Below are 17,296 nucleotides of genomic sequence, written 5' to 3'. Positions count from 1 at the left end.
CTGATAAAACCAACAATGACAATACTAAGCGCTTTCTCCCTTTACAATATAGGGCATCTTCAGAGTAAAAACGAGAATGAACTGTTATAACATTCATATACTAGTACTTATACTTTAAAATGCACACACCTCCAATGTAATTAACCAATCACCCTATCCAATTCATTAATTACTCTAGAAATTTAACATTTAAAGTTATATAATGAAAAAACATATTGAACTCAACTATAAATTTTGAATGTATTTTAACTAGACAATACAAACTTAAAATAAACAATAAAATGTATATGTGTATGTATATATTATCTGGCTACATGTTGTATACTAAAACCTCTACAAAAACTGAAGGACAGCCACACATGCTTTTGTGTATTCTGTTGGTGTTGTACATAAATAAACCAACAGAATAAAAGAACAACACTAAAATATGTACACTATTATAAAACACTAAACTGTAACCAATATATAAAGACACTGTGACAACTGCCAAATATGAAGCTACTATAGTAAACAACCTACATTACTACTATAGAGCAGGTTACATAACAATACATAATATTGCATAAAATGATGTAATTGTAATATACAATATGAAAATACATATAAATATATCCTTGAAACAAATATAAAATTGAAACTGATATTTAAAAACATTTACATGTAAATGTAAAGATTAAATTAATTTGATGAATTTATAAATTTTATTGTAATGTATATTGTAAAGGAGAAATATATCAACCTTATATTATACAAATTGATAGGTATCTTAATCACATATAAAAATATTTTAAAAAAACCTGCACGAATTTGAAAAACATTATATTTGAATGGACCTATATTTTAGTATACTAGAAATTGAAATATGTTCATTAATACCTGGAAATTTAAAGACGTCAAGCCTTAATTGCCAAAGACACTCCTTGACCTCCAAAAGTATCTTTGTATCCCCCCTTTTTTGTTATAGGGAATCCTATCAATGACAAAAAATATACATTTTTTGAAATTGATGCATTCCAGGCTGTGCATATACAATGCATTTGTAGGTTTTTTGTTTCTAATGTCTCTAACATGTTCCAGTATCCTCAATCTCAATTTTCTAATAGTCTTACCTACATAAAAAGTAGGACAACTAAGACAGGTCGCTAAATATATTACCATTTTTGTGTTGCAGTTGCAAAACCCTGGAAATCTAAGGGTCCTACCAAAATTGTGTACTGCAACATATGGACCATTGTTAATATATTTGCAAATACTGCAACATCCACATTTATTCATCTTTGAAGTAGTATATACATGTTGCTTTCCTGCTTTTTCCATTATTTCCTTTATGTTCATCCCTCTACTGTATGTAAATGTTGCTTGGCTACCCACTGTTTTAACAATGTCATTAGTGAATACTGTCCGCCAAGACTCATCAATAATATTTTTAATGTCACCACTGTCATCGTTGAATGGTAATACCATAACATGCCTCATGGTGTTTGAATGAATTGTTTTTCTGTTCTTTAATAAACCTCCTGTGAGGATCGGTTTATAGACGGTGTTTCTTTTATTTTTAACCTCACATTTAATACTGTGAAGAACATCATGTGGGTTACCTCTCTCTATAAACATATTTATTAACTTCATAATTTCCACCTCGTAGAGATTATCATCACTTATAAGCCTGGAAAGCCTTACCATTTGGCCTTTCATTATATTTTTCTTTTGAAAAAAAGGATGGCAACTCTTGAAATGCAGGAAAGAATTCGAAAATGTTTTTTGCGGTGTATATTAGATATTAAACCTCCTTTTGTGGTGTCCTTAATCAATAGTATATCTAGATAATCACATTGATCCTCGTGTATTTTGTAGGTAAACTTTAAAAAAATTAGATCCTTTATTCATATAATGCATGAAATCATGTATTTCTTCAACTGTACCCTTCCAAAAAAGTAGTATGTCGTCTAAAAATCGCACATACAAGGCAATTTTCTGCCAATAGGGTGTTGTTAAAATGCTTTTAGTTTCCCAATCTACCAAAACTAAATTGGCATAGGCATTCTATAGTTACGTCAAGAATCTACATGGCAATACTCAGATCTGCTCTGAGTTACAGCACAATGGCAATACATATACAGAACCAACTTATATTGCCAACATATTGGCCGACAGGTTCAGTGCAAACTTTACCACCCTTTCACCCCCTAACAGGCCTATCACAATACCTGAGGAATCCCAAGTCCCTATTATCACAGCTACACAGGTAAAAACTGCACTGCCAAAGCCAAGAATACAGCTTCCATGAGACCTGAAAATATCCCTAGCTGTGTTCTACATGAATTGCAAAGTGAACTGGCACCACACCTGAGTATCCTGCTCAATCACAGCCTAATTTCAGGCTTTGTTCCTACTGAATGGTGCACTGCTACAGTCATCACACTCCACAAAGGTGGAGTGACTACAGACCCCAGGAACTACCACCCCATTAGTCTGACAAGTCTGATATGTAAGGCTATGGAGCGCATCATCATGGACCTTATAAATAAGGACATAGGGAATCTCCAGACTCTGGGCCCCACAAAGTTTGGGTTTGTGACAGGTAGATCATGCCTGCTCAACCTAATAGACTTCTTCAAGTCTGTCACCAGAGCTGTGGATGAGAGCAAGGTAGTTCATGCAGCCTATCTAGATCTTGCCAAGGCCTTTGACACCATCCCTCACTCTGGAATCATAGATAGACTCTAAACCAGGCATAAACCCCTATGTCATAAGATGGGTTGACAACTGGCTCACTGATAGAACCCACACTGTGAAGGCAGCAGACTCCAAATCTGACTACCTACCAGTTACAAGTGGGGTCCCACAGGGATCAGTCCTAGGTCTTCTCTGTTTGGCATCTACTTCTCTGAAGTTCAAGCCAACACAAATGGGCTCTGGCTTACCAAGTTTGCAGATGATTGCAAACTGGGAGTCATTATTGATTCTCCAACTGATGTAGACATTCTACAAAAAGACCTCACTGACACCAATGACTGGTGTCAGAACCATGGCCTTAAGCTTAATGCCAAAAAGTGCATTGTCATTTTCTTTGGGAAAACTTCAGTGCCCATGAACTACCACATAGGCGGTAGTCCACTAAACACTGAAGGTGTGATATGAGACCTGGGGCACAGGTTGACAGCAACTTCTCCTTTGATAACCACATTGCCACTGTAGTCAGAAAGTCCTTCTATGTGTCACATCTCATTACAAAAAATATCTCATCCAGGAATTAATCCTTCTCTACTCATCCCTCATTAGACTTATTACAGAATATAACACCCCATTTGGTATGTACCTCACTAGACACCTACAGCAACTTGAAAGGCCACAAAAATAATTCACTAAGAGGATCTTAGGCCTTAGATGCATGTCCTATATGGACAGACTCAAAAAACTCCAGCTATACTCTGTCTCTTATTGCCTATTTAGAGGCGAACTCTGCTTGACCTACAAAGCCATGTCTGACCCAGAGATGCTAGATATGCTACAGCTAAACAAAACCCAGTCTCTCCATGCCACATGCTTCAGAGACCTAAACCTCATTAGCACAATAAACAGAACATGCTGGAGGGACAGGTTCCTATCCCAGAGACTTCCCATACTCAGGAACAAACTTCCCATTCATGTCAAGCAAAGCACTTCACTGTCCCTCTTTAAGAGAAATCTTGACGAGTGGATGGGCAACTGGAAGTTCACCCCAGTGATCACTTCAGTGGCCTTGCTTGACAGAGACACTGGGAACTAACTTTGGGCAGCATGATGCCAGAGAATATTCTTGGGCTAGGCTTATATAGGCTCCAGGGCCGTTAGCCTAGTACACACATATAAACCTGTACTCTGATGAGAAAAAATACTCAAAATTAGAAATTCATCAATAATGAAATAATGGTTTAGGGTGGATGAATGCTTGGCAGATCACTGTTGAAGAATATATCTTTGTCATACTTTTCAAAAAATCTTAGGGGGAGTCTGCTATCTGATCAAATTATGTAGTTCGGATACAGCTGTAAGACTAGGTCACCCCTTATTCTATCTGTCAGACCACCACCTGCCCTCTTTAGTAATGCTGCTGGAGATGGTATATTAAATCAAGTCTGTAGCTATTAGGTCATAATCTGTTTAGCAACCCAGAAGTCAGGCATGGCATACAAATAAGTAGCAATGTCACAGGGGAAGCTTGCTACTTTGGAATAACAGAACACACAGTGACAGTCTGAAGGCCTCATTTCCTCTGGAAGGCCCAGTACTCCCCAATAATGTCTACCCTGGAAGAATTATTATGCTGAGACAATAGGCTAGATATGTAATGTTTTATATATATGTATATATATATATATATATATATATATATATATATATATATATATATATTAGAAATACATTTAATTTATTTTTTTATTTCAAAAGAATACTGTAGTAGCCATGGGGACTTAGTTAGGTATTGTTTTAAGATTTCAGTGTAATTACATGACAATTGCAGATTTCTCCCCAGTCACCCCCACCACCACCATCTGGTAAATACCATTAAATATAAGATCTCCACCATCATTAGGTAACAACAAATCCTCAATGCACTCTTCAAGGCAAATGGGTCCTAATTATATCCCGGGATGCCTCGTAAAGAGCATGAAACATGACCAACCAAGACCACTGGAGTCCCATGGGCCCTAATTATATCCCAGGATGCCTCTTAAAGTGCATGAAATATGACCTACCAAGACCACTGGCGTCACTATTTAAACATAGCCTCAAATAAGGCCTTGTAGCACATGAATGGAGAACTGCGACAGTCATCCCTTTCCATAAGGCCGGGCCATCTTTGGACCCCAGAAACTCCAAACCCATTAGTCTGTCTAGTCTTATATGCAAAGCTATGAAGAGAATTATTTTGGAAATGATTAATAATGACACTGGAAACCTCCAGACATTGAATCCAACCGAATTCGGTTTGATAAAGAAAGATTATGCTTACCCATTCTAGTAGACTTCTTCAAGAAGATCACCTGGCCAATGGATGAGGACAAAATGGTGCATTCTACCTACCTTGACATACAGTGCCCCATTCATAGGTTCATAGGTTCATAGGTTCATACTAGGCTATCTGCCCTAGGGCATTTATAAGCCTAGCTAGAGTGTGTTTGGCTTTCGCCACCCATTTTAAACTAATTTTGCTATGCCCTTTTTCGAGGTTAGTATACTGTGCCTCTGTCAAACAGTGACACAGAAGTGATAGCCAGGGTAAACCTATGATCTCCTATCCACTCATCAAAATTCCTCTTGAAGAGAGTCAATGAGGGACTGTGCCTAACCTGGACTGGGATTTTATTCCAGAGTGAATGGAGCCTCTGGGTTATGAATCTGTCCCTACATCATGTCCTATTTATTTCAGTGCTGAGGTTCAAGACTCTCGAGCGCATAGCTCAATGAGATTTGGATTTTCTGAGGTGCAGCATGTCCATTAATTCCGGGTTGGACATGGCTTTATACGTCAGGCACAGATCGCCTCTGAGCAGGCGGTAAGCCACTAAGTAGAGCTGGAGTTTCTTTAACCGGGCAGCATATGGCGTCTGTTTGAGCCCTTTGATCCTCTTGGTGAGGTACTTTTGGGGTCTTTCCAGTTTCTGCAGGTGTCTGGTAAGGTACATCCCAAAAGGGGCATTGTACTCAATTATGGGCCTGATGAGGGATGAGTAAAGAGGCATGATGACCTCCCCTGATCTAGATGTGAATCCCTTCATGATTAGGTGGGCTATATAAAATGTTTTTCTAACCACTTTGGCATTGTAAATAAACCCAAGGAATTAGGCACAATACCCTGTGCTACATGCTGGATTGCCAGCCCACTCTCAGATAGAACCCAGGATATTAGAGGAAGTAGAGGAGTCCACCTCCACAAAGAGACCATTCACTAGTGGAATTCCTCAGGGCTCAAAGACCTATCCTTGGTGGCATCCACTTCTCGGAAATCAAAGCCACCAAAAAGGTTTTCTGGCTGAGCAAGGTTGTAGATGATTGCAAACTGGGAGCAGTCATAGAATGCTCCCAAGAAACTAATATCCTCCTAGAATGGCTAATACAGTCAGATAAATGGTGCCATAGACACAGTTTAAAATGGAGTTTCAAGAAATGCATAATAGTGCCCTTTTGGAAGTCAGCTACCCTAGCAAACTACCTCATTGACAACTCACCTCTAAGAGTAGACCTAGTACTCAATCTGTAAATGTATGTAGAAAGTAACCTGGCTTTGACCAAAATGTGTCTAAGGTAGCAAGGAAATCATTCTACATTGCTCAGCTTATAAGCATGTGTATGGCATCTAGTTCTAAGGAATTACTTGTTCCACTGTACTGAGCCCTCATCATACCTATCATTCAGTACAACACCCCCTTCAGTATGTACCTGACAAAGCATGTGCAACAACTGGAACATCCACATAGATTCCTCACAAAAAGACTACAAGATGTTAACAAGTTCTAGGCAGATCACCTTAAAGTCCTATCCCTATACCCTGTGTCTTATAGACTGTTGATAGTTGGTCTGTGTCTGACATGCAAGGCATCCCAGGATCCCACTCGGATTAACCTTGTGCATACCCACAAAAGAGATAGCATCAGAACTATCAAATCCAGGTGCTTAAACCTTGATTGCAACATAATTAGGACATGTTGGATAGCTGTATGTCTTAGAGAACATCCCTTCTCTAGAACAGGCTTCCCATCCATGTGAAGCAGAGGTCTTCGCTGACCCTATTTAAGTATAACCTGGACTACTGGATGGAAAATCAGAAAGTCAGCCTTGGTCTATCACCTACATTGCTAATATATAGAGGCAACCTATAAATGCTTGTCTTTGTGTGCCTTAGCTTAGACACACCCCTAAAAGTAATCTGTAGGGCAGCAAACATGGATATTGAAATGTATGTCTAGGCTTAAAAATGCCATTATTGTCTTTGACCTAATTTATATCTATGAACCTATTAACCTAAGGAGGTGCTTAGATACACATATTGTTCCTGAAGAAAAATATTTTAGTTTTGGGGAATGTGTTATGTATTTGTGCAATGGAAAATATTAAACACAAATAAAATCCAAATTAATATGTTTTTTCAACAATCAGCTATCAACAGAAATAAGAAACAGTGTAACACTTCAAACCTTCAAAAAAAAACTTAGACTTCACTTACAAAATAAATCAAAGTGCAACTTTTTCATGTCACTGGTCAACTTAATTGCACATATTAATTTTGTTTGGGATTAACAGCAGTATATTGTAACCTTACTATATCTCATCTTGGTTTAGAACTTACACAATCTTTGTTGTATTTATGTAAACTGAGACTCTGTATACTAAGTATTTACAGAATATTTATGTAAACTGGTACATTATATACCAAATTCTGTTACTGTAATCTGACCTCCAATGTGTGCTACTGTAATCAGACCTTCAATGTGTCTCACTGTAATCTGACCTCCAATGTGTGTTACTGTAATCAGACTTCAATGTGTGTTACTGTAATCTGACCTCCAATGTGTGTTACTGTAATCAGACCTTCAATGTGTGTCACTGTAATCTGACCTCCAATGTGTGTTACTGTAATTAGACCTCCAGTGTGTGTCACTGTAATCTGGCCTCCAATGTGTGTTACTGTAATCAGACCTTCAATGTGTGTCACTGTAATCTGACCTCCAATGTGTGTTACTGTAATCAGACCTTCAATGTATAGTTGTACTCAGGTCGTAGCAGATGAGGGTCAAGTGATCAGTTCACGTAGCTGTTTAACAGATTGTTAATACTACAGAGATAATATAATTATTGTTTTGTTGTCTGAAAATAGAAACACTAGAAGGATATTTTTTAACCATGACTGTTGCCTTAAATTTGCATTTCTGCTTCAAAATTGATGTTATATTGGAATGGATTTTAGGGCATTTAAAGCAGTTGCATTACTGGTTTTCAAATAAGCACCTAAAATAGAAGTTAATCCAGAAATACTGATGTTATAATACACTGCTTCACCTGTTGGCATTTCCACTCTACTAATACAAACTATGGGCCAGATTAAATAAATACTACACTAAGTGTACACTAAGTGTACACTGTTCTGAGTGAATAGACAACACAGACATAAGGCACCTTCTTCCTCCTAATTTTAGTTTTCCTATTGATATTCTTGCAGCTTTAAATACTGACAGGGATTTGTGTGTGTGTGTGTGTGTGTGTGTGTGTGTGTGTGTGTGTGTGTGTGTGTGTGTGTGTGTGTGTGTGTGTGTGTGTGTGCATGTTGCTGTGCCTGTGCACATACATGGATTTTGTGAGTGTGTGTGTGTGTGTTGTGCGTACGTGTATGTTCTATATTTTTTTATGTCTCTTTCTGTGTAAAAGTTTGAGGTCTAACGTTATAACAGTAACTATTTTCATTATGTTACTGCTGTGATTTTCAATAAACTTGGCATGCAAATATACAACATTCAAGCATAAAATGCCTTTTTTATATATTTCCTGCTCCTTAAGGCATCTAACCCTGTTGTGGTACTTGTTTTTTTTAACTATTTATTTAGCTAAGCAACTTACCAGTTAATAATAGGCACTATTAGAAACTGCAAGGAGTTATTAACAACATGACACTAAGGCTGTTAATCTAGGATGTGCTACAACCAAGAAACGAATCACTATCTCTCACTCATTATTCACATTTTCATATTTGTGTTCATGTTTTCATAACTGAGAGCCCTACATGCTAATGAGGAGTATGGCGTGATATGCCATTGAGGGAGACAATGTCTGTTACACACTATACTGACATATTGCTTATTTTTGCTAGTAATTAGGAAAATAAACAATATTTCCATAGTGACACAAAATGTTGCATGACATCAAGTGAATATGTTGTTGAATAAAACTATTTTTATATTTGCACTGTAAGTTGCACATTTTCAGAGATGTTCAGTCTTATTTATATTGTAAATTATACAATTAAGCATATGTTTCATATTTCTGTAAATATCTCAATAAACCTACATTCATAGAGGAATTTCTTGTTGTCACATGAAAGCTTGTCTCTGGTTAACAAACATGTTTTAACAACATATGTCTAGGTTGTCCAGTTTCCAAAATATGAAAATTTGTTTTGGAAAGTTTAACAAATAATATAATTTGGGGTCCATTTTATTTTAAAAAATATATTATAGTATTGTGATATTTACGGAAAAACTAAGAATGCATACTGACTATTATTGTAAAGAAATCTTCTTACTGATAACATTCCTATTTGTGAAGTTTTAATAGCTTTTACTGTTCACAAAATATTTACGTTTATCTATCTTATGCTTTTTAGGTTTATTTCTCAGAAAATGCTCAAGAATGCAAATTGTGTGAAGGCTGTCAGAGATATGACATTCCACACCACTTAAGTGTTAGTGAGATACAAAATTAATACTTTTTAAAGTTGGTTTAACAAATTCTTTTTGACCCAAATAACACTAAATTGAGATGTTTGTCTATAAATGCTTGCAGCTTAAACAATAAACTGGTAGAACTACAGGTTAGTATAGCAGATGATGTCATTGGCAGGCTAGTATAGCAGATGATGTAACTGATGTATTATTTATTACAGAAACCTGGTTTACTAATAATATGAAACACCTTATTATTCCTGTTTTTTTGGTTATCATACTTTTAGATCTGCCCATAGGGGTGGAGAGGTATCTGTTTCTATCTCAAAAAATTGATTCTGCATTAATATTTATTGATGAATGTATTGAATCATTAATAGTAAAAATTGTTAATGGAGGATTAGAAGTAAGGTAGCTAATATATATAATCCACAAAATATTACAAAAGAAGTAGAAAATAAATTGACCCAGTTTATTAGTAAATGTTATGAAGATAATGTTGATATTATTGCAGAAGATATAAATGCTCCCAGTATTGATTGGACAGCCCCCTACTAGGTTTGTTAAGACAATAAATACACTGATAGCAATAGTATTGCAAACTGTTATGCATACATTGTTAACAAATGTACTCAAGGTAAAACTGCTTTGAATGCTGTATGGATAAGTGAAAGATTGAAGATACATTTTTGTGGTGTTGGACCAATATTAACAGGATAAGATCATTTATGTGTTTCTTGAGGTTTCACTTTCTACTATAGCACATATTAAACAAAGTGAAATAATAAAAAAGTGTTTCCTTGATTCAGCTAATTATGACATCCATTTGTAAAACTAGGTAGGAGTCTTAAAAATAAAGATATAAGAGATACTTATATCTGTGAGTTAATAGAATATTCTGAACAAGAAGGGTTCAAGCCTAGAAAAAGTGGAAGTAGTCAGCTATGTTGGAATACAAAGTTATCTAAGCTGAGAAGGAGAATGAATAATATGAGGAAACATTATAAAGATTATCTGACTGTTGTAACTACAATACATTTAGAAAGATACATTTAAAAGAAATAAGAGAAGTGAGAAAAAATTATGAATGAAACTCTATAAACAAATTAAAAGACAATAATAAAGGTTTATTCCAACACTTGAGGAAATATGGATATAATGATAATCTCTGGAATACTGTCAAAAAAGGGGTCAAATTATGGCACTGAGCCAAGAGAGTTCGAAACATTTCTTGAAGATGGTTTATTTAGCAATACCTCATATGATAACTCACAAGATATATTTTCTTTGTTGATAAATGGGACCTGTTCCCAACAGATTTGAAGAATGGGAATGGCAAGCCTTGTTAACTATAGTATCTAAATCCATTGCAGGACAAGATGGTCTCAATGGTTATTTATTTATTTATTTATGTTTTGAATGGAAGAGTTAAGAAATTGACTCCCTCTTTGTTGCATGTTTTTCAAAAGACCCTTAGTGAGGCAGACATACCAGAATTATGGAATGCGACTGATTCAAAAAATAAACCAAATCATATGGTAGACAGTTATACACCAATTAGCCTTATATATATATTGGTTAAATGCTTTGAAAGGGCATTATAGTTGACATTCACACAGACACTTGATTTCAGATTTGATATATACCAGCATGGATTTCTTTCAGGTAGATGACGTATAATAAATCTTATAAGTTTTTATGAGAATGTTGTTTGATGTTTGCATGAGGTTCTATCAGTAGACACACTGCACTTGGATTTTGCTGAAACATTTGATATTGTACCCCATATAGTAGTTTCTGACACTCTTAGGCAAGCCAGCATTGAAGCACACATAGTTAGTTGAGTGTCACAGTGGTTGTTAAATAGAAGATGAAGAGTAAGAATTAAGAATTGCTATTCAGATTATAAATCCATCTCTAGAGGAATTGCACAAGAGTCAGTACTGGGACATTATTATTTGGATTGATAATCATGGAATGCCTAACCTCAAAAACAGTGTGGTTTCCCCTGGTTTAATTTCCCAGATTGCATGGGCTTCTAATACCTTGATGGGAATGGACCCTGTTCCAAAGTCAGACTATACTTAAAGTTCATGAAATTAATATTGTTTCAATCTTTGATATTAACCAAAAGTGCTTCTCACAGCACTTGCAATGTTCCTAGTGTGGCTGAGTAAGTTCTCCAATGATATTAAAATTTAGAGACCAGTTACTAATATAAATGATTACTATCAATTGCAAAGATATTTGGATAGACAATATGAGTGGTTATTATCAAGAGTTATGAGGTTTAACACCGGTAGATGTACTGTTCTGCATTTTCAGACTAGTAATAATCTCTATCCATATGCGCTGGTTAATCAAGTTTGTGCATCATTACATGTGATAAAGGATTTAGGTATTATGGTGAACTCAGATTTGAAATTTGATGTCAATTTCATTAATATAATTAAGAAATGTTATGGACTTTTTAAGAACACACCACTCTTACTATAGTAGAAATATTCAGGTATTACTTGAGATGTACACAACTAGTGTGTGCCCTATTATTATATACCAAGGGTCCTTTTGTATGTTTAGTGTTACACAATTAAAGATATTAAAACATATTCAGAAAATCATCACTAAGAAAAATGAAGGCTGTAAGCATTTGTTGTACAGTGACAGACATGTACAGCTGTCTTTATAATCAGTTGCATACAGATTTTTGAGAGGTAACCTCATAACGATTTATAAATGCGTTAGGAATTATAATACAGCTACTATGTTGGATGTAGATTTTGTTGATCATGTTATTGATACTAGAAATAATTAATTGCTGATTAGATTACCGACTGCAAATTCAAAGTTAAAATGCTCACTTTGTTCATTTAAGGGCTGGTAGAATTTGAAACTCGCTACCTAGGTTTATTAGATCGGTATAGGACCTCATACCTTTTAAGACACTATTCCATAATTGTTTTAAAAAATACATTACTCATTAGGGACTAAAATAAAGCAAATTGTAAAATATCCCTTGCAGGCCTAATGTTTTTAAAGATATCATTGAACCTATCATTGAAATCACTGAATACAGACAAGATAACCTACTTCTGTTAACCAGTGTTGCACCCCAGGCTTACTGGACTGGCTCCAGTGCTCTTATTTCTAGCCCATATATATGCACATATATTTTTAACATTAAACAAAAATTCCAAATGCAGTAGATAGCACTGCATTAGTCTGACAAGCATAAAAAGAAAAGTATAATTCTATAAGACCTTTACCTCATTATGAAGTATTACTCAAAAAAGTATATAGCAAGCAAAATAAGTATAATACGACTTGAGCATGATTTTTATTTCAGATAAGAAAAGTAATACCATAATGACATCTGAACATTGTAGCACTGTATCATGAAACACGGAATCGTTTCATTTCAAAACTTTGCAATCATTTTTGAGGTATGCCAATTTAATGATAAAATCTTGAATAATGCACCCACAATATATAACTGGCATCTAAACCACTGAAGCTTTAAGGTTTCATATATTCCCACAACCACAGGATGAGTTTAGTAGTAGAATCTCTATAAGTCCTATTGTGAAATCATGCTGCATCAGGTAACCTAATATAGCTTTATCTACAGAATTATATAAACTGCTAACCAGTGTGCCAAACTATCACTGAGTTCAACCTCTGACCTTAACCTTATCAGATTTGGATTGCATAAATTTAAATATAAAACCGGAGCTTTTAATATTTTGATCCTATTAGTGCAACTTTTACTGATGCCCTTTTTAAATTTTTGTTGTTTTTTTATTGTATGTTTTCATTCTGTGCCACCAGTAGTGTATCCAAGGGATACAGGATACATGTGTATGTGTGTGTGTGTGTGTGTGTGTGTGTGTATATATATATATATATATATATGTATATATATATATATACATACATATATATATATATATATATATATATATATATATATGTGTGTATATATATATATATATATATATATATATATATATATACAGTATCTGAAATATCTCATGCTTCTTTCTTTTTGCACTGCAAAAACATTTATATTTCTTTCTACACCCCAAAATGCATGCAATTGTCTTCAACAAAAAACACAGAAATGTAACTTGTGAACTGTATCATACTAAAAATTGCAAAGAACCATAATTACACTGTGTAGTGTATATTTTTTATTTTGTATTTATTGTATTTTCCTTTTAAAGGAATGTGCATTGTGGAAGAATCATGTTCATAGTGCCAAACCCCACAAAACTACTTTTAAAGTTCATAGTAGTACAATTAGTCCAAATAGAAAAAGCATGTTTGCCTAAAGGGATGACTCATCCTTATATGATACATAGTCATAAAAAATGAGATCCTTTCAACTAGCCCTGGTCTTGGTGATGTTCTCCCAGAAAGGAAGTAATGCAATACATGTTTCAGGAAAAGATAAAAAAGAAGAACGTGTCTGTGTATAATTGCAAAATACTTTTGCCTAGTTTACTTTAAGCTGTATAAAAAGTATATAAAATGAAAGCATGATATGTTGTAACTGTTACTAAGTTGCAAAATGCAAAATGTTACAAAAAATTAAATAACAGCAACATCTGAAACAAGACAGACTATTTCAAAAGAAAGCATGCACAGCAGGAACATCAGTGTTTTACTGTGAATATGTTTCAAGAATGACGTCAAGCCCAGTACTGAGCTAAAATTATCCATATTGGCATGTTGGGGGACAACAGCATGAAGTGTACTCAAAACAGCAGGAAATTGGCTTCAACTCAGCTCCTGCACCACTTTATATGTAAGCAAATAATATTTAAGTAATAATCTCTGGCGATGATTTACCACAAGGACCTTAAATATGATCCTTGGAACTTCAGAGTTACAAATGCAAATCAGGAGCTGCTGAGTATGTGTAAAGATATGGCACTTTATAGTATTTCAACCCCCCCCCCCCCCCCGGCCTAGAGATTGTTTGTTTATATTTGTAGTTTTTAGTGCTCCTAACTCTTTTCACAAATTTTCAACACATTTCAAAATTTTCACTTTAATACATTGTGGTTGCCATAAGCAGGCTCATAAAGATTAAAAACAACATGAATTATATTGCGTTTATAATACCATTTGCATTGGATAATTTAATAGTACACTCTGTCTCATTATCATTTCTTTTAACTTCCATTTTACCCTTTGCAAGCTCTTCCCCCAACTCCTCTTCTTACCACACTCCTTGAGTTTCAGACTCTTCTTTCCATCTTTTTATCTTCCTTCCTTCCCCTCAAATACATTGTATCCCCTTAGCTGTTCTCTCAGTTTATGGTTTTCTTTCCCACTTTTCACTTCCAGTGGGCCCTGTTTTGTTATGCTGCCCATTCCTTCTTCCACTTCTTAGATCATCTAACCATTACCCATATATAGCTGCTATGAAGTTATTTTTCTTTTTTAAGATGTGCATGAGGTTGCTGAAAATAAAACAGAAATGCTACCAACACAAAAGCGGCTACATGTGGCTACTTATATGCATACATTCATATCATCAATAACGGCTCTCCTTAAATGAAGCTGCTGATTGAGAATGCCAATGATCACATGCTGTGCTCTAGGATTGCAGTTCAGTGTTTCAGACAGTTTGTTCTTTTCCTCATTTTAACATAATCTCAAAGTTAGCTTATTTAGAGTTTTGGGGGTGCAGTTGCTGAAGACATCTACTTGCCCCCATAAAAGCACTGTTTTCATGGGTTCATAGGTAGGTACTAGGCTATTGGCCCTAGGGCCTATATAAGCCTAGCCAAATGGCACCCTGGCTTTTGCCACCCAAGAAAATAATTTTCCTGTGCCCCTGTCGAGCAGAGCCACAGAAGTGATCCCTGGGGTGAATTTCCTATTTCCCATCAAATCATCAAGATTTTTCTTAAAGAGTGCTAATGAGGAGCTTTGTTTGATTTAGATAGGTAGTTTGTTCCAGAGTATGGGAAGTCTTTGAGACAGGAATCTATCCCTCCAGCATGTTTTGTTTATTGTGGTGACAAGGTTTAGGTTCCTAGAGCGTGTAGCTCGGAGGGATTGGGATTTCTTTACATGGAGCATGTCCAACAGCTCAGGGTTTGACATAGCTTTGTATGTTAGACAGAGATTGCCCCTGAGTAGGCAACATGCAACAGAGTAAAGCTGGAATTTTTTGAGACGGTCTGCGTAGGGCATCTGTTTGAGGCCAGTAATCCTCTTTGTGAGGTGTTTCTGTGGCCTTTCCAGTTGTTGTAGATGTCTTGTGAGGTACATACCAAAAGGGGCATTGTACTCTATAATGGGTCTAATGAATGATGAGTAGAGGGGAACAATGACCTCTTTTTTTCTGGATGAGAAACCTTTTGTGATGAGGTGTGCCACATAGAAGGATTTCCTGACTACTGTGGCAATGTGATTATCAAAGGAGAGACTACTGTCTACCTGTGCCCCAAGGTCTTTTATCACACTTTCAGTGTTAAGTAGACTACTGCCTATGTGGTAGTTCATGGGTACAGAGTTTTTACCCAAAGGGATGACAATGCACTTTTTGGCATTGAGCTTGAGGTCATGGCTTTGACACCAGGCATCTGTCTCAGTGAGGCCCTTTTGTAGGATGTCCACATCGTTAGGAGATTTGATTATGGCTCCTAGTTTGCAGTCATCTGCAAACTTTGTTAGCCAAAGACCTTCTGTGTTAGCCTGTACTTCAGAGAAGTAGATACCAAACAGAAGAGGACCTAGGACTGAACCCTGTGGTACTCCACTTGTCACTGGTCTGAAGTTGGATTTAGAGTCTGCTACTTTCACAGTGTGGGCTTGGTCAGTGAGCCAGTTGGCAACCCATCTTGTGACATAAGGATTTATACCTAGTTTAGTGAGTTTGTCTATAATTCCAGAGTGGGGGATGGTGTTGGAAGCCTTGGCGAGATCTAGATAGGCTGTGTGTACCACCTTACCCTCATCTACAGCTTTGGTGACCACTTCAAAGAAGTCTATCAGGTATAGGAGACATAATCTTTTACAAACCCGAACTGGGTAGGGTCCAGAGTCTGGCGGTTACCAATGTCATTGTTTATAAGTTCCATGATGATATGCTCCATAGCCTTGCAGACCAGGCTCGTCAGGCTAATGGGGCGGTAGTTCCCAGGGTCCGTGGTTGCTCCCCCTTTGTGGAGTGGGATAACCATTGCTGTGCGCCATTCAGTGGGCACAAAGCCTGAGGTGAGGCTATGATTGAACATGGTACTTAGGTGAGGTGCCAGTTCATTTTGTAGTTCACGTAGAATGCAGCATGGGATTTTGTCAGGTCCCATAGATGCTGTGTTCTTGGCTTTGGAGAGTATGTATTTTACCTGTGCAGCTGTGATTACAGGTACTTTGCATTCTTCCGGTATAGGGATGGGCCCTTTAGGGGATGAGAGAGGGGTAAAGTTAGCACTGAACCTATCTGCCAGGATGTTGGCAATATCAGTTAGTTCTGTATATTTAGTGCCATTGTGCTGTACCTCAGAGCAGATCTAAGTGTTGCCATTGAGATTCTTGACATAACTATAGAATGCTTTGTGGTTGTCTTTAGAATCAGTGGTGATTTTGTTTTCGTAACTAGTTTGGAGAATTTTATGAGGGATCTCAGCTTTTTACTGAGGCTGACCACGAAGTTCCTCCAATCATGTGAGTTTACTCTTTTTTGCAACAGTTTCTTTCTTCTGTTGTAGAGTTTGTTTATAGCAGGGGACCACCAGATTGGCTTCCTTTTTTTGGAGGATAGCATCTTGGCTCTTTTAGGGATTGCACAATCCATGCACTCATGTAAGTGCTTATAAAGTGCAATTGTATAGGATTCAGCAGTTGTATCTCTATTGTCTGTC

The sequence above is a fragment of the Protopterus annectens genome, chromosome 6.part0, assembly GCF_019279795.1.
Source record: "Protopterus annectens isolate FY-2018-M chromosome 6.part0, PAN1.0, whole genome shotgun sequence".
NCBI lineage: Eukaryota > Metazoa > Chordata > Ceratodontiformes > Protopteridae > Protopterus > Protopterus annectens.
The sequence above is the reverse complement of the archived record's forward strand: the minus strand, read 5'-3'. Positions refer to the sequence as shown.